Source organism: Microcebus murinus, chromosome 13 (genome assembly GCF_040939455.1).
Source record: "Microcebus murinus isolate Inina chromosome 13, M.murinus_Inina_mat1.0, whole genome shotgun sequence".
In the NCBI taxonomy this organism is placed as follows: Eukaryota; Metazoa; Chordata; class Mammalia; order Primates; family Cheirogaleidae; genus Microcebus; species Microcebus murinus.
In genome coordinates this window covers 75,403,839-75,423,186 of record NC_134116.1, presented here as the reverse complement: position 1 = coordinate 75,423,186, position 19,348 = coordinate 75,403,839, and the positions used below count along the sequence as shown (strand labels likewise).

At 43.0% G+C, this 19,348-nt stretch overlaps 1 protein-coding gene across 1 annotated transcript in view; it reads left to right on the top strand.

The window, feature by feature from the left end:
- The first annotated feature begins 12,276 nt into the window (after positions 1–12,276).
- MTUS2 (microtubule associated scaffold protein 2) overlaps positions 12,277–19,348 on the top strand; it is a 482,544-nt gene continuing 475,472 nt past the window's right edge. The window contains exon 1 of the mRNA XM_076009524.1: positions 12,277–12,544. The gene's annotated coding sequence lies outside the window, so the exon portion shown is untranslated. The remainder of the gene's footprint in view (positions 12,545–19,348) is intronic.

The window sequence follows — 19,348 nt, the reverse complement described above, 5'->3', positions numbered from 1 at the left end:
ACAGCAGCATTTATTCTCATAGAAGTCTGCAAGCCAACTATGATTTGACTGAGATAGGTTGGGCTTAGCTGGGTGACTCTGCTTCAGGCTGCAAGTTAGCTGGGCTTGGCACCAAGATTCTGTTTAGGTATAGGTCTACTCTAAGTGTCTCTCATTGTTCTAACACCAGTGATTACCCAGGGCTGGTTCTCATGAAGATGACAAATGTGCACAAGATAAGCCAATCTAAGAAAGCACAGCTAAAATCATTTCTGCTAAAATTCTATCAGCCAAAGCAAATCATATGGCTAAGCCCCACAACATAGGAGTAGGAGTGAGAGGGGAAGGGGAGTTAATCTAAATAGCCACAGAGAGAAAAGGAAATAAACTGCAATCCACAAAATATGTAGCCCACAATTCATAGACATATGAAGAGATGATTAACCCCTTTAATAATGTAAGAAATAGAAATTAAAGCTGCATTGAGATAGCATTTGTTACTTATTAACAAAGAAAGTATTAAAGAAATTAAATCACTCAATAGTAAAAATTCTTCCCACAAAGAACAAACAGAAACCTAGATGGTTTTATAGTAGAGTTCAACTAAATTTTCTAGGGAACAGATCATTCTGTCTTGTGTAAATTATTCCAGAGAATTGAAAGAGTGGAAATATTCTTAATGTATTTTATGGCTTCAAATAAGAAAGGAACACTAGGAAAAAGGAAAATTACAGTTTAACCTCACTCTTAAGCATAGATGTAAAAATCCTAAGTAAAATATTACTAAAGGGAATCTAACTGTGTAGAAAAGAGGCATACCATAACAAGATACCCCCAAATACTGTGGTTTAAATAAGAGAGAAATTTGCAACTTGACTGGTCTAGGCTGGTGGGACAGCACTGATTTAATAGGTCATCCGGAGACCTTGGTTCCTTCCACTGTATTGCTAGATCATTCTATGGGTAAGATCATTCCCTGAGATCATTCAGAAGAGTGAGAGCACTGTCCTCATTTGAACAATCAAGCTGGGCCATTTCCATGCCAATGCTGTGGTAAACACAATGTGGAAAAAACCAAAGTCCAGGGAAAGCAGTGTCTCTTTAAGCAGGAGGTAAATAGAAACTGTGCTATCACTCCTGGAATGAATAGAATCTCTCACTGGGAGAATCGTACGTCCAGGCAGAATAGAATGAATTTTTTTTTTTTTGAGACAACTGGCAACCTGCCACACTAGGAATAACTCTTAACAACAGATGTGCAAGCCCTATATACAGAACAGCACAAGATATTATTGGAAAGCATTAAAGAGCACCAACGTAAATGGAATGATATTCATGTTTTTGGAGAGGAATACTTGATATCCTGAAGTTATTAATTCTCTCCAAAATCTAAATAACAGCTGAATGGGATTTTTATTGAAGTGGACAGGTTGGTTCTAAAATTTATGTGCAAGAAAAAAGGATCAAAATAGCCTGAAGCATAATGTAGATGGACTTGCCCTGGCTCATATAAAGACTTTTTATTAATGTAAGTATGTAGCATTTATGCATTGGGTATTGGTGCAAGGATAGACAAATTGACCAGTAGAACAAAATAAAGAGTTCAGGAAGAAGTCTACATCCTTATGGATCTTTGATATATAACAGAAGTGGCACTGCAGATAATTGGGGGAAGAAAAAACTATTTAATTTTTAATAAATGGTTCTGGAACACCTGAATAGCCACATGGATAAAATTGAAATTGGATTCTCACCTCACACAAAATGCAAAAATCAACTCCACTTGATCAAGTACTTAAAATGTGAAAGGCAGAACTTTAATACCTTTAAAACAAAATATAGGAGACTATCTTTCTAACCTTGGAATGTCTTAAAACATAAACACTCATGAAAGAAAGAGTTGATAAATTTGGCTACCTTAAAACTAAAACTTCTTCAAAAAATACTACAAAGAAAATAAAGTGAAATCATGCTTGGGAGAACATATTTGAATACATCTAAACTACAAGGAATTAGTATACAGAATATGTGATGAAATTCTACAAATCTATAAGATAGATGATCACATACAATTGAAAAATAGGCAAAAGGTATGAACTAGTATTTCAACAGAAGAAAAAATATGCATAGCATACAACCATAAGAAGAGATGGTCTGTCTACTAGTAATCAGGGAAATACCAAGTAGGACCACAGTAAGATATTTTATACCCACTAGATTACTGAAAAATTAAGCTGGACCATATCAAGTGCTGGAGAGGATGAGAATAAATGGGAAATCTTATATATTGCTGGTGGGAAGGTATACTGGTATAGCCATGTTAGAAAAATATTTGGCATTGTCTTGAATGCTTTTTGATGCACAAAGTGATTTTTATGAGATGTTCATATGGATTCATAACAACAAAAACTAGTAACAACCCAACATGGAAATAATGGGATATGGAATAGCAGTGAAAATGAATATACTTCAATTATGTGCTACAGCATAGATGAATCTTAGAAACATTATGTTGGTTAAAAATAGCAAATTGTAGAACTCTATTAAGGATAATACCATTTTTATGAAGCTAAAAAAACCTCTCACCAATATATATACACATATGTGATATACACATATGTATATGTTATATACACATATGTGATAAAATTATTTTAAAAGAAAGAGAATAATGGACATAAAATTCAAGATGAAGGTTATGTTGGGGGTGGAGGAGGAGGAGCCATCCATGGCTCTTGGCTTGGGTCATGAGTTCACATGTTATTTTGTTCTACAACTTACACATATGAAGTCTGTCCAGAAAGTATACAGCCATTGTTAATATAACAAGAATAGGTACATGGCTGGATACTTTCTGGACAGCCCTAGTATTTAACATAAATTCTTATGTATTTTTCAATGTTATATTTAAAAATATGACAAATAATATAAGGAAAGAAATCTGATACTTATTTTATTTATCAAATTTGCATAAATTTCAAAAGGAGATTAAAATAAAGGTGGAATAAATAGCATTTCTTGTACATAGATGTAAGGAGTATAAATTGGTGTAATCGTTCTAATTGGATCTCCCTCTCTCTCCATATATATCTATATACATATGCACATACATATCATATGCACATATATATAACACATTATATGTAGTCATAAACATGTTAAATTCTCTATCCCAATAATTCAGTTTTGGGAAAATAAAGGCTAAAATAAACCCCTGAAATTAAAAAAAAGATACAGTTAGAAAGTCAGGAACTTGTCACATTCCCTTCCTTTTCTCTAGAAGGTTCTTCCCCTGAAACCTATGCAAAGCACCAGTGGAGGATACTCTCACATCCCAAATAGATACCTAACCTCTCTGACTTTCCATCACATAATCCTATTTAGTTTTTCTGTGGTCCTTGCATAATCTGCAATTGCCTAGGATGTAAAGACCATGTCTGATGTATTCACAGCTGTCATAGTGGGCTGACACGAAGCACGTGTTCAGTGAATGCTTGTTGAGACATGAATACCTAGTAAAAGAAGAAAAAGACTTCCTTGGACCAAACTGGCCAAAATATGGAAGACCTGAAGGAATATAAGTAATGTGTGTACTAGCATTGTGCAAATTCTACAATTATGTTTGGATATTTGGGATCAATATTTACTGCTCTCCAGAGAAATGCTTTTCTGAGGTCTTAGGTAAAAATACTAGGAGATTCTCATTCTGCTAAGAAAGACTCCTGCAAGGTCGTCTGTGATTAGGTTTTTAGACACTATAACATAAAATAACAAGTAGGACATCTGGGGCATTAGGAAAACTGGTTTGAATATATCAGGTTTCTTGAGAAGGATTCTTTGTATGCTATAAATTGTGCTAAAATCTATGTATATACTTTTCAATGATATTAATAACTGAAGTTTATTCCACCATAACTACATAAAACTGGCAAAAGAAAGCAAAGAACATGTCTTTTAATATATAGTATTTTGGTTATAGCCCTAAATTAGTGTCACATTCTCAAGGGACTCATAATGCATTTGAAATTCAAATAGCACAAAGAGGATTGTAGTCATTTTTATTTTACTGATATTTCAGCTATGGCAAACATAATTGCCTGGGGGAATTTACCTTAGGTCTAGGGACAAAATTTATGGTTTTGTTTCATTTCCCATACTTTATGCCACTAGAAACTAAAAAGCAGAGCCACAGACCTTCAGGGCAAACATAAAAAGCATATGTGGTATAAAAATAGACACATAGATCAATGGAACAGAATAGAGAATCCAGAAATAAAGCCATATACTTACTGCAAACTGATCTTTGACAAAGTTAATAAGAACATAGACTGGGGAAAGGACAGCCTATTTAATAAATTGAGCTGGAAAAATTGGATTGACATTTGCAGAAGAATGAAATTGGACCCTTGTCTCTCACTATATACAAAAATCAACTCCAGATGTATTAAACACTGAATATAAGACCTGAAACTATAAAAATACTAGAAGAAAACCTAGAGAAAACTCTTCTGGACATTGGTCTAAGTCTCTAAGCAAAGAACTCATGGCAGAGACCTCAGAAGCACAGGCAACAAAAACAAAAATAGACAAATGGGACTTAATTAAACTATAAAGCTACTGCACAGCAAAAGAAATAATCAACAGACTGAACAGACAACAGTGGAACTGGAGAAAATATTTGCAAACTATACATCTAACAGGGGACTGATATCCAGAATTTACAAGGAACTGAAGCAACTCAAGAACAACAACAAAATACCCAAATAACCCATTAAAAAGTGGGCTAAGGACATGAATAGACATTTTTCAAAAGAAGACAAACAAATGGCTAACAAGCATGTGAAAAAACTTGCAACATCCCTAATCATCAGAAAAATGCAAATTAAAAACATAATGAGATATCATCTTGTACCAATCAGAATGGCTACTATTAAAAAGGCAAAAAATGACAGATATTGGCGAGGATGTGGATAAAAGGGAACTCTTTTTCTTTTTCTTTTTTTTCAAGATAGTCTTGCTCTGTCGCCCCAGGTAGAGTGCAGTGGTGTCATCATAGATCACTACAACTTCAAACTGCTGAGCTCTAGCGATCCTCCTGTCTCAATCTCCCATGTAGCTGGGACTATAGGCAAGTGCCACCATGCCTGGCTAATTTTTCTATTTTTAGTAGAGATAGGGTCTTGCTCTTGCTCAGGCTGGTCTCCAACTTCTGAGCTCAAGCCATTCTCTCTCCTCGGCCTCCCAGACTGCTAGGATTACAGGCATGAGCCACCACGATCGGCTGAGAAAAGGGAATTTTTATAAGCTGTTGTTGGGAATGTAAATTAGTGCAACCTCTATGGAAAATAGTACAGAGATTTCTCAAAGAACTAAAAATAGACCTACCATGCAATCTAGCAATCCCACTACTAGGTAACTACCCAAAGGAAAAGAAATCAATACACAAAAAAAGACACCTGTACTCATGTTTATCACAGCACAATAGCAAAGATATGGAATCTCAGTGTCCATCAATGGAGGATTGGATACAGAAAATGTGTTATATTTACACAATGGAATATTATTCAGCCATAAAAAGAAAGAAATCTTGTCTTTTGCAGCAACATGGATGGAGGCCATTATCTAAGGGAAACAACTCAGACAAAAACAGACAAATACTTCATGTTCTCACCTATAAGTGGGAGCTAAATAATGTGTCCACGTGGAAGCAGAGTGCAGAATGATGGACAATGAAGACTCAGAGGGGTGGAGGGATGGGAGGGGGTAGATGGGGTGGGACAGGTGGGATGATGGGAGGTTTCTTGGTGGGTAGAAGGTACATTGCTCTGGTGATGGCTCCACTAAAGGGACTGACTTCAGCACAATGCAATACACACTTGCATTGTGTAGCAAATTTGTAGCAAGTTGCATTTGTACCCCATGACTATATACAAAATAAAAAATAAATGAGAAAAAATTCAAAGAAAAAAAGAGTATGAACTATTGAGGCAAAAACCAGTCAACCCAGTTTCTGCTAGGTTGTTTTAGGACGGTAGCTATTAATATATACAATACTGTAAATTGCAATTGAATTTCAGAAGAACACAAAGAAGTCCTTAAAGCTCTTGGATATTAGAGTCAAGCGTAAATCACAGACCATTTTCAATAACAGTAGCTAACTATATAAACCTACAATGGAGGGGGGAGGCATTGATAACATTTAATAACTGCAGCCAACGCACAAGGACCCTGCTAAAGAAAGGAAAGACAGGCAGTTGAGGCCGGTTCCAGGCGACAATGGCAGAAGACGGGGAAGTCTGCCTTTGGCCTCTGGTTGTCCTGCTCTGCTCTCCTTCCTCTGGGTGAAAGGGTTTATTTCCATCCTCCCCAGAACCGGGCAGTGCAGCGCCTCTTGTGTGTGGACCAGGACTTACGGGAAACGCGTGCCTGGGAGCTGGGTGGTACGTTCAGCACAGGCAGGCGCGGCTCCCTTGTCACTGGCTGTGGGATGTCCACACACACACACACCCAGAGTTACACAAGGCCAGGCCAAATGCCTAGGTAGCTGAGATCTCACTGATCCTTGATGCAGTAGTGTTCTTGTGAAAACCACCCCTTTGCCGTCTATATTATTTCAATCCCTAGTTACATTAGACATGTGGTGAAATACATATAACATAGGATTTACCGTCTTGATAATTGTTAAGTAGCATGAGGTGCATTTACATTATTGTGCAACCATCACCACCACCCATCTCCATAACTCTCTTTGTCTTGCAAAATTGCTCTGCTTTCAGGGCAGTCTATGCCAGGACAGTTCGTTCTAGAAGTGTCTCTGGAAAGCAGAGCCTCAGGAGGGGATTTTGGCTGGATGATGGCATTGCTGGTAGAAATCGACAGTGACAATCCTGGCGTGCAGTAGCACCAAAGCCACGGAGATGCTCTCACGTGGTGGATGCGGCTGAGGCACAGGTGGGAGTGGAGGCACTGAGATTTGCAGTAGGCTCAGGATTTAACAGTTTAGGGAAAAAACAATCATAAGGATGGTGGCAGAGCTCCCTAAGGGACTGAAGGCACAGCTTCGACTGGCCTCCCATGTCACAGTCAGGGCACTGGTATGGAACAAGAAGGGTCCGGAGAGCTTGGGTGGGGGTGTTTGGGCTGACAAGCCTAAGTATTTTGAACCCTGAGATTTCCTTGAACATCTGGACCGGTAGAAGCAGCCCCTTCTCTCTTGCTAGAGGAGAGAAAACTCTACTTGCTTGATTTCCTGTAAAAGTATCACCTAAGGCAAGTGCCTCACAACATCATGCTCTGCTCTCCACGATCTGCCCACACGGCCCCACCACTGCCTCCAGGCTGTGCCCGGCGTCGGCTCTTAGCTCAGCGCGAGCAGAGAAACACAGACCCTCCTCCAGGAGTAAAAAGCACCCCCCCACATACTCCCCCACATGTATATACATGTATCTTGTGGCTGAACTTTCTCAGCAGTACGTGTGCTGACCTGTTGGCTGACGGGTGGTGGTGCGTGGGCACAGCTGGAATATATTGGTCCAGGAACCACAGAGCAGAAGGAGATTAGGTCCTCTCACCTACACTCCCTGTGACCTGCTCATCATTTGTGCTTCCTCTGAAACCTTGGACTTTGCTGGATTCGAGGCTCTGGTTCACTGTAGTGGTTCCAAAGAACTTGAAGCTACAACCACCATCTGGTCACTCTGAGCTCCCCATGCCAAGAGACCAGCAGGCAAAGGAAGGAGTTGTTGTCGTGGCAGGAGATATTCACTCTGGTTATCATAAAGAGCTAACATTGTGGCTGCAAGTAGGGGCGAAAAGGAGTGTGCCAGAATGCGGGGGCCTCACCGGCATCTTTTAGAGCCTCCATGCCTAGCCCAGCGAGGAGCGGGCCACCGAAGCAGCCATGGCTCGAGGCCACTAAGGGCTCAGGCTCTTTGGGGAGGAAGGTCAGGGTCAACCCATCTGACAAGCCAAAGTCCTAGCAGAGGTCATCGAAATCTGGAATGGGAAGTCGAGGAGGAAGATGTTGATTATCAGTTACCTTCCAGACACCACGTGCAACAGAAGAGATGGTAGCTTGGTCCTCCAACCCACTGGTATTAAGTCTTTTCTAGAGATGACTGTGACAGTTTGGACTTACTGGAAAGCACAAGACACACGAATGGTGCAAGGAGACATGTCTGAGAAGCGCTTTATAAGGGCCCAGCAAGATCGGGCATGAGTCATCTGGAGCAGTCGGTACCTCTAGAATGAAATTTAAGGCTGGTTTTCTCTCCTTCCTTTGTCCCTTTTTTGCTGTTTCTCAGGATCACTTCCCAGATAAACTACACACAAGACTTTGTCTCATGTTCTATGTTTAGGAGAACTCAGGCTATAATAACACGCTATGAGCATGCAGTTGGGAACAGGTGCTCAATGACACACAATAATACAATATCAGACGGTATTTCCACCACACCGACATGCTAGTGGCAAATAAACTCACGACTGCACTTTACTTCTTGTGCAGTCATTAAGAAGGATGAGTTCTGAGTATTTGTTAACTTTGTTTTCAATATGACTAAATAATTGTAGGCTTCTATAAGTCAATCTTTAATAATGGCTGTGTTTAACAACGGGTTTAAAACAATTTAACAACCGGTGCTTCCAAGCTGGCAGGAGCGGGCTCCGGCTCAGCACTCTGTACGTGCTCCTGCGGCGTCACTGGACTTGAATCCTGGTCCAGTCTCTTTCTCTGTCCAACCCTGGCTCTTGCCCCTTCCCACTGGTGCTGGCCCCTCATAACTGTCCTGCTGTTCGGTGAGCCAGTATGCTGCCCAAGTGTCATTCATAACTTGCAAACACTATTCTTTCTTTCTCAGTGTTTTCTCATTGGCATTTCAGCAATTTGGAATTTCCCAAGGCAGGTGCCCCTGGCCTACCTATGTGCCCCTCACTCCGGTAAGGCACTGGGAAAATACCCCCGGGGCCTGCCCCAGCGGGTGCCTTTGCTGCCCTGAACCACATCTTGGCTACCTCTCAGCCACAGAGGGCGTTCCTTGTGAGTTGGGACTCAAGTTGACAATGTCCCATCTCAAGGATGCTGCCATGGGTCACTCTGTTTTTCTGCCTAAGTTCTTTTCTAAAGCTCTAGGTGCCTTTGGGAGTTAAAGCCTCAAAGTCAATTTTGATCCACAGAGAGTAGGAGCCAGAGGGTAAATGGTCAGCCTCATGTCTTTGAAATGACAATTCTGGGGGCACGTTTGTAAGCTTCTCAGGTATCTCAGGGGTATTCTGTGCTTGTGTGTCTGTTGCATGCAGCGGTGGCCTTGATAATGCACCTTTAAATTGCCTTTTCATACTTTCCTGTCTCAACATATCAATTTCATCACTCCTGCTTCCTGGGATCACCTTCAAAAATAAACTGCCTGCATCCAAGTCCTTCTGTCAGGCTCTGCTTTGGGAGGGAGTCTATGCTAAGATAGCTGCTTATCACAGTTGTTTTTTCTCAAAAGAAACTCACGACTGTTCTACTGTTCTTTCCACAGTCTCTAAGTGCAGAGTACCTAAATGGTAAAATGAGACTTGTCTTGAGTTGCTGGGCACAATAGGTGACTGTGCCATTTAGGGACCTCGGAGAAGCAGATGCCAAGGCAAGATTGGAAGTGTGAAGATATGGAGAAAACCCCTGTGCAGAATGGTGCAGGAGGGAGAAGGAGCGTGGCATGCAGGCGAGGAGAGCCCTCAGACTGGGCTGCAGGTCCAGCAGGCACGCATGGGGAGAGGGAAGGGAGGAAGACTGGGGAGGAAGAAAATCCAACTGCAGCACAGTCTGGAGAAAGCCCTGGCAGGGGGGTGCGGCTGCCCATTTGAGGCAGAAAGGGCAAGAAAGGGTGTAGCCCTAGTGCTCTCACCATGCTCAGGATGGGCTGGGAACCAGGGCTCTGTGTGTGTGTGTGTGTGTGTGTGTGTGTGTGTGTGTGTGAGATCTTGGGTGTGAGAGCTGTGGATCCAGAGGTGTGACAGCTGAAGCCTGTCAGTTATTTATGCTCCCAAGATCTGAGGGGCTCACGTCCACACAGACAGGTATCTCCACACAAACACAGAGGCATTGGACCACCTCTGCAGGATTTGCTAAGTAAGGGTTCTGCGACCTTCAGCAGCAAGGAGAGGAAAGAGAGAGAGAGGAAGGGAGAAGGTTAGTGGTGAGAATGACAGTATGCTGTCGGGGGGTTTTGGGGGGAGGAAGGACATACCCACTTCAAGCAGAGAAAGTTCTGGAGAACTACTTGGAGAGCCTGCTATGTGTCACCTGGAGTGTGGGGACATGCATGAACCCAGAGACAGCTGCTTCAAGGACAGAGGCTGTCAGAGCTGTCTATGGCCAGAGAATGAGGACAGTGTATTCAGTGACAGTGGCTTGCACTTTTAGAGTGCGGTGGCCAAAATGCCAGCATGGTGGTGGTGCCAGGTAGCTGGGTGTGCCTACCAGGGCATGGTGTCCTGCAGAGGGGGGCCTGTGTGAGGTGGGCCAGTCTGCGGCTGAGGCTGAAGGATCAGGATCCCTCCCCATCCAACTTGAGGAACTGGTCTTCCTGGACCTAGCCTGGGAGGACAGAGAAAAAGAAGATATAAAGGTGGTTTTCTTTCTCCATGCAGGCTTCTGAGCGCGGGTCCAACTGGGAGCTGGTGGGTGTGGGAGGGGAGTGGGGAAGGCCCAGATGGAAGGAGATTAAAGTTTTGATTTGGATTGAACTGGACTTCTTAATACCAGCGAATCAGACTGTTTATTAACACCTGAAAGTGACAGGAAAAGCTATGAAATCTGCCCTAGATTCTTCTGCAGGAGAAGGAGATCTGATAGAATAATTTTAAAAGACAGTGGTGTGAAAAAAAAAAGGTGCCATTTCATGATTTCCCTTCACCAACGAGTCCAGTTTATTTTAAAAAAAATTAACTGGTATAAAATACTGCTTAACACAGTGGTTTGAAAAAAGACGCCTCCTGGGAAACAAACAAACAAAAACCTAAATAGTGCAAAGGCTAGCACTATCATTTCATCTTTATAACGATAAATTTCTATTCCATTGCTGTTTGAACCAGAGGCTGCAGAAGTCTGCATTTTTTTTTTTTTTGAGACAAGAGTCTTACTCTGTCACTGGAGTTAGAGTGCAGTGGTGTCATCATAGCTCACCGCAGCCTCCAACTCCTGGGCTCAAGTGATCCTCTTGTCTCAGCCTCCCAAGTAGCTGGAACTACAGGCACCTACCACCAAGCCCAGCTAGTTTTTCTATTATTATTATTATTAGCATTTTTTGGCGGGTGGGTGGCTCACTATGTCGTGTAGGCTGGTCTCAAACTCCTGGCCTCAAGCCATCCTCCCTACCAGGCCTCCCAAAGTGCTAGGATTGCAGGCATGCGCCACCCACCGCACCCGACCTCACTTGCCTTTCCAAACCTTCTAGGTGCACTGTTGGGGGAGCCAGAGCATTTCAGGTAGGACGGGAAGGGTCTCTGAGAAGTCATTAATTCATCTACTCTTACCCTACAGAGCGCGCAAGGCTTGCTGGAACCCCTGGGACAGTGGAGAGGCACACCGGGTGCTTCTTAAACACAGAAATAAGCCTGTTTCTAGAAGGAAGCGCCTGCCTCTCCCGCAGGCAGACCTTTTCAGACACCTGACCCCTGGAGCCCTCCCGGCCTCCCAAGTTGTGCCCAGAGCCGACCCCCAACTCTTCCTGCGGCTCTTCTCTCCAAGCTGCTCCGTCTTCTGCCCTAAGCGGAAAGCGGCAGCTCCCACTCCCCGGAGCCCCTTACCCTGCGGCCGCCAACCGCGTCTCACCCCTTCCTGCGCCCGGGTCTCCCGACGAGGGCCCGCGGGGCCGGACCGGCGCGGGGCGGCCGGCAGAGGGCGCTGCGGCTCCCGGCGGCGGGGCTCGGTCGGCGGCGCGGGGCGCGGGCCGAGAGGAGGCGCCCGGGCCTCGCGAGTGCGTCTCCCCGCGGCCGGGCGGGGTGCGCGCCTGTGCCGCCCCGCGCCGCCCTCCCGCGCCGGCCCGCCGCCCGGCCGGCCGCCGCCAGCGCCGACTGCACCTCGCGGGCCAGGCGCGCGGGCTGCGAGGCGCGGGCTGGGCGCCGCCGGCCGCGGCTCCTCTTTGTCCGGGCGAGGCGGCCGGGCCGGGGGGCGCCCGCGCGTGCAGCCGGCGGTCCGCGCCCGGGCTCCCGCCTGCGCCCCTGCGCTCCGAGCGGGGGCGGCGGCCTGGGCGGCGCCGGCGCGGAGGTGAGCGCGGGGCGCGGGGTGGGCGCAGCCGCGGCGCGGGCGTGGGCGGGCGGAGGTGACGGCGAGCGGCGGCGCTCCCAGGTGCGGGGGCGCCCCTCGCTCTCCACCTGCGCCGCCTCTGCCGGCTGGCGGGGCAAGTTTGTCAGCCCCTTCTGCGGAAACCCTTGGCCGGCCGGCGGAGCCCGGACCTGTCTTGTCGTGGAAAACTCGAGCCGGGGAGGAGGAGGCGTGTGGCAAGCTGGTCTGGGATGAGCGTCTCGTTGAGGACAGCGGTGGCCCCTCGGACATCTTCCTCTGCTCTTTTCGTCCCAGGTGAGCGAATCCTCGTCTGCACGGTCGGGCTGCGCTCCGGTGCTCACCTTCCGGACCTGGCTGGAGGACAGGTGCGCAGTTAGGGAGCCAGGCAGCCAGGCTCAGGGCAGCGCGGTGCTCGGCTTTTCTGTCTTCAGAGCACTTACTCCCTCCTGCCCACATCACCTGCTCCGGCTGAGGTGTCGCAGCTCACTTGGCACCTTCGCGTGCTGCTGCCAGGTTAAACACCCCCTGATTTAGAGGCGATGGTAGGTTAGCGAAAGCGAGTTCTCCCCCATCCACCCCCAGCTTTGGATAATTTGGTCTGTGTTTTCGTCTTAATTTAGGATGAATGTGTTATTTCCTTCAAGCTTTATAATGGTAAAGCAGGGAAGCTGCTTGCTACATCCATTTTTAATTTTTTTTTTTTTTCATTCTGAGCCTGTGCACAGAAGGAATTGCAGGCACACAAGTGATGTTACTACCATTCTATTTTAAATACAAACACGGAAAGAAGTACTCTTGGCAGGGTACCAAAGGCGCCTGTACTCTCTGTTATATAAGTGCTTAAAAAAAATTTGCTCATTGGTAAAGTTATACGTGATGACCAGACCATCTCAGAAGAGAACGTGAAGATAAGTCAGAGCCATAATTTCTGCTCCAAAGTAAAACTTTACTTGAAGATAAACATGGTCTTAGCTTGAGATACCCACTTAAGACAACATAGGGACCTTTAAAAGAATTCATTAGGTAGAACTGTAAAGCATTAAAAAATAGAATAGGTTTTATAAAGTCTATTATGAATTGGTGAGAATCTACATATTGATAGTGATAAAAAAACACAAGCTTCCACAGATACCCTTTATGGCTTTCAAACTACAGAAAGATTTTATTTTGATCTTTCAGGGAAACTTAGTAAGTTTCCAGTTATTAAAGATCTAGCTCTCCTTCCTTCCCCTCCTCTTCCCTCCTCCCAAACAAAGTCCACATTTATGGCTATTTTTTTTCAGGCAAGAAGAAGACAAAAGTAGAAAGCATCAGATATACTGATCTCTAGGGACTCCCTTCCCCCCAATATTCTGTTCTAATTGGCTTGGGTGATGACTTGGTATCTGTAATGTTAAAAAGCTCTCCTGGTGATTCTAACAAGAGGTGGGGGGTGGGGCCTATTGGAGTGCATGGTTCCTTTTAATTTATCACTTTGTAGCCCAAGGTGTGGCTACAGCGGCTTAAGGTAAGTCAAAAATATGTGCTTATAAATATGGAAAGAGAGAAATGCTATTGAAAAGGAGATGTGCTCAAGAATTACAGCATGTACACTTTTGTATTTTGTCTAAAACACCTTTCTTGGTTGCTTTTCCTGCAAGGAATAGTTGCTGTGTGTCAGGGACCTGTAATTCCATGTAGCATACTTAGGGGAGTCCTAAGTGGTACCTTTCCTTGGGCAGAGATAACAGTGAAAGTTGAGTAGTGGTGTCACGATATCCCTGTATGTTTACATGATAAAATAATAAAGTCCTATTAAAGATTATGTTGCCTATCAAATTAAAAGTTATGTTAATATAAACTAGTACATTAAGTGCAACAAGCTTTTATTGTTTTTAAGGTCATATGTAAACCTGGCTGCCGAGTCAGTATTTTCTGTCTACCTTATGTAATTCCAAACATCCAAATCTAGGGGCAGATCTTATGGATGGTTTATGAAGGAAGGCTTATGTAAGAACTATGACTGTGCTTTTGGTACTCCTTTAAACTCTCTGTTTTGGCTATTACATAATTGACACGGAACTAGACTGCTAAAGCCAAAATTGGGGAGGATGCACAGACCTAGTCCGGCATACTCTCTTTTTATAATGAATTGCTGTTGCCAAATTAGAGGGAACAGCAGGGATGGTGGTTTGTGAAAGAGAGATAAGAATAGCGCCTGGAGGATTGATGTAATAGAGAAAAGACTGTTATGCTTAGTGATTTTCTAGAGATTTCAATCCTCTCTAGTCTTTTATATCTCCCAGCAGAGGTGGATTGACTGAGAAGCTAATGAATCTTAAGCTCCAGGCCCCTCACCCAGGCTTCTTCCGAGCCTCTGGGACGGCCCCTAGCAATGTGTTCATATGGGCACCTCTCAGTTTGTGTTTGTAGTGTTGCATTCTTTTTAAATAGGGAGGGATGCTCTTTCGACTCTCCCACTCCCCAGTTATCTAAACCTGAGTTTCCACAAACCCTGAATTTGCCCCCGTCTCCAAACTGTGGTTAAATGTTAACTTATACAATTACCTTTTCTTATTTTAATTTTTGTCATCTTATGAAAAGATTTAAAAAAGAAATCTATCCAGTATTATAGTAGACCTGCTGAAAATGAAACTGCTATAAGCTAGGGCTGTGCAGAGCCACTGAAATCAGGCAGGTACCTGGGGAACCAGCTAACTTTGCCTTATGATCTCCCAGGCATGGGACTGTTTTGGATCTGAGTGTGAGGTGCAGGTGGAGAAATGCCCAGAGTGGTGGGGGAGGGAGGAAAGTAGGTAAAAGCTCTTCCCCTATCTCAGAGGCAGGCTGCCAAGGAGAAAGGAAAAAAAAACCAACTAGTAAAAGATGCTTCATTAGTAAAAAGTTAATAGGAACAGATAGCATCAGCTCCATAGGAGATCTTTTTGTAAGCTCCTTAGGATCAGTCTCTAATATGAATTTTAAACAGCAAACAAACAAACTCAGACCTGGAAAATATCCTACAGGTTGGGAAGGACTAGATGAACCACCAGCTTGTTCCTACTAGCAGTTTTCATGAGCAAGTGGGAGGCTTGTTATTAATATATCCACCACACAAATGTGTGAGAGGGAGTTGTTGTTTCCTCTGAAATGATTTCTATTTCCTATCTGCATTTGGATGCCTTCAGATCTTATCATATCAATCCTTCCCTCCAACCTATATACTTATCCATTCATCATCCACCCATCCACCCACCCATGCACCAAGACTTTCTCCTTGACCAAACTTTGGTCAGGCTCCTCTGAGCCCTCTGCTCAACTAAGCCTCAGCCTTGGCCTGTAAGAACTTCAACTTTCAGTACAAACAATTTTATCTACCCCGCCCCCACGACTTAAAAACACTCTAACATGGCTTCTAGCAGCCTAAGGCCATGTTCCTGGGATGGCCTAGCTCCCCTTTAAGTTGCCTCCTGGAAAGCTCAAGGCTGCCCCCAAAGAATTTAACCTTTGTTGCAGCCAACACCTGATGATAGGCCCCTGAGTTTTCTTTTGTTGGATCATTTATTAAAAACTTGCAGTTGTAATTCTTTCTCTGTCCCTTTGAGATGTACACACATCTCCTGCCATGCAGGAGTGTCTTTCTCAATGTCTGAGAGCCATTCCTTTGAAATATAATCATCATAGGGCTGTGTCTCCAGTCTCTGCAGGTGGGGAGGAGCCTGACTGACAAGTGCCAGGTAGCAGGCACAGATGGCCTCGTCCTAGGACATTGACCAACCCTCTTACTTGATTTCTGCAATTTTCCACTTCCTCATCTCTGCTTGAGCCCACACTCATCCCCCCTCCACACTTCTCATTCTTCCTTTGAAATACCTGGTCACCTCTACGTAGAGCAGAGTTGAGCTCAGTTCTATACTGAAGTCTCTTTCCTCTGTAGCAGCAGTAAACTGGATAAAATCTCTCGTTCTGGCCTTTGACTATTGTCCAGCTTTTTTTTTTTTTTTTATCAACACCATCCAACAAATAGTTCTGAGTGTCTGTATGTGCCAGGCACTGTTGTAGGCATTAGGTATGGGGCAGCAAACAACACAGACAAAAACTGTGCCCCTGCGGAACTTACAGTAATGGAAGGAATCAGATGAACTTATGTGAAATACTTAGGTAGGGTTAGTACTGTGGAGAAAAATAAATCCGAGACAGGGGAGAAGGAGTATGGGCTGGGGAAGTGCTGTTGCAAGTGGGGTGGGCAGGAAAAGTCTCACTGAGGGGGGACGTTGAGCCCAGCCCCGCAGGAGATGGGAGAGGCAGCCTCTGGATGCCACTCATGGGGAGCGGTGAGTGCAGGCCCTCCAACCGCTGCAGGTGGAAGGAGCCCAGGGAGCCAGTGCTGCAGGCTCTGCATGTCAAAAATCTAGAGCAACTTTATGAGTGCCACTGAGCCAGAGAGAACCCCCTGGCCTAAAGGCAACTGGGGCTAGTTAGGGTTTGAGGAGGGGAAATTACCCAGTGGTTGATTAAAGCTCTTGTAATAAATAAATAAATAATATTAAGCATGTATTTTTTATATATATAATATGTATCGGTTATAATTATATATAACCAATAATTGATATATAGAAAACTATTGATTCCAACATGTAATTGTGTAACTGGGCACTTTTCAAACTCTTATCAATTCTAATCCTTTTGTGGTCATTTTCGTTGGGTTTCCTAGATAGTCATATCATCTGCTAAATAAGTAGTAAATAATAAATAAATGATATATGAATAAATAGATAAATAAAATAAGTGAATGATTATTTTTATCTCTTATTTCTATCTTATGTTTTGTTACCAGAGTTTAGACTAGATAGAAGGAGAAGACATTGTTAGCTCAATCTTTTGAGAGATTTAAAAAATAAGATTGATTATTGTCTTTCAGGCAAATGTACTTCCCTAGTTCCAGAGAAGAGGGACTGTGTGACCCCTCAGGACCTCTCTTTGTTAGTCTTGCTACTCTGTGTACTACAGACCCATCAAACCCGTAGGTTCAGTTCCTATAGAGAAACAAAACAGTGTGTACACACAGTCATTATATTAATAGGCCAGTTGGCAGTATATGTGATTAGGGCCAAACCATTATTAATAACTGGTTGATATTGACTCTTTGGGAAGTTTGACTCACCTGCAGGAATGAAAAGCCAACCTGGTACATTAGCTACTAGGAAGAGTTTAGTAAGACAAACACATTTGTCCAGAAACAGGCTAATATTGATATAGTGATTTTAAATGCCTTTCAAAAGCATGGTGGAGAAAGAATGTAATGTAGAGTCATGGATTACAAGAAATGACAATAAAACAGCAGAAGCAGATAATGAACACTTAATAGGGTAGTTAATTTTCCACACCTCGCCAGACTGCTACTGCAAAGTACTAATCTAAAAACTTAATATGAACACCATCTCTGTTAAATGATAGTATAGAAGAAGTAATCTCAAATCATCCAGAATTAATTGTCTTTGTACTAAGCTGTTTGAAATTGCTCATTCAAAATAGCTTCTCCAGACAGGCAGTCTTTTTCTATACACAAATAATTGTGTTCTCAGGTTGGAAATATTGCCACATAGTAAGCCAAAACTTTTTGTATCTAATTTTTATATTACTATCAGTTTATTTTCAGCGGAAATCTGTTTGAGAATTGATTTCATGGAGCATAATAATTTTGGTTGAAATGGATATTTCTAAGCCTGATGCATTTTCTATCGGTGCTGCATGATATCTTTGTTAGTTTGTATGGTGGACATGCCAAACATTGCGTTTAATTTCCTGAATTCTCAAGCAAATATTCCTTTTTTAAAAAAAGTTCATATTGTAGTAGTTTAACTGGCTGTTAGTAATGAGTTTTATGCTGAGTAAGCTAAGTTGCCTCTACTAGCAGATTTATGAAGTTATTCTAGTATAACTCTATTGACCTCTACCCCTAAACTTCATAGTGAAATTTTTCTGCTAGGTTTTAGAATTAACACTTTGACAATAGCCCAAGATATTGGGATAAAATATAATGTGAGTTATCACTAATATCTCAGTTTAGAGAATTAAAATAATAATATATAATTTTAAAAAAATAGAAATGTGATCTGAAAATTACCTTTCCCCAGGGTCAGCACTAGGGAGTGGTTAGTCGGGCACTTGCCTCACTCACAAAATTTAAGGGAGCACCAAAAACTCAATAGTAAAAACAAAATTTTCATGCAGTTTAAAAAATCAAAATTCATGTGCAAAATCCACAATGAACAAAATTTCAAAATTTTAAAGAAAATAGGATCAGTACTGCTGATTTTTTCTTTGGTGTGAGATTCACCAAAGGACTGAATCTCAGTAAAACAGTGAACTTTGTGACATTTAAACTTACTTTATTCCCATTTATCTCTTGCTAGCTCCATGGTATTCTTGAAAACTAATAGCCTAGAAGTCACTAAAGAGGGTAAAACAGGGTTGGAGCTCTCCAAGAGCCACATTCTCAGAAAAATTCTCACTATGTGACCTGTCTGGCAGCTTCCTGAAAAACTCTGTTCTCAAAGCTTGTATTTATTTCACCTAACTAGAACTCATTCTATGTGTTTTAGACATTTGTTAAAAATAATTAGCAGCAAATGTTTAACATCTCAGGTGCCTGAGGTGGTGACACCAGTTTAGAGTAACAAGAGGTAGACCAAAAAAACTTAAAAGAAAAAAATGGGAAAGGATATATTATAGGGGTCTTTAAAAAGCATAATTTTTGGAATCTAGAAGGCTCATATACTTGTGCATATGCCAAGGAAAGACTTGAGAAGGCCGTAATCTATCATCTCTATCTGACATTGATGCTCTGTACAAAGAGAGAGAAAAAACTTAGAGTTGTAAACTGCTTACTGGAATGTCGAAATCATGTGTACACACACACACACACACACACACACACACACACACACACACACAGCCACTCTCTCTCAGAGCCCCTCAGGAAAGGTTGGGAGATATATTGGTTCAAAGCATTGAAGAAAATCTCTACTGAAGTATAGCTGACCACTGAAGCTATGCTTCAGCAGCTACACATGATAAAGAAGATAGACTTTATATGATTAGTCTGAGAATTGGACA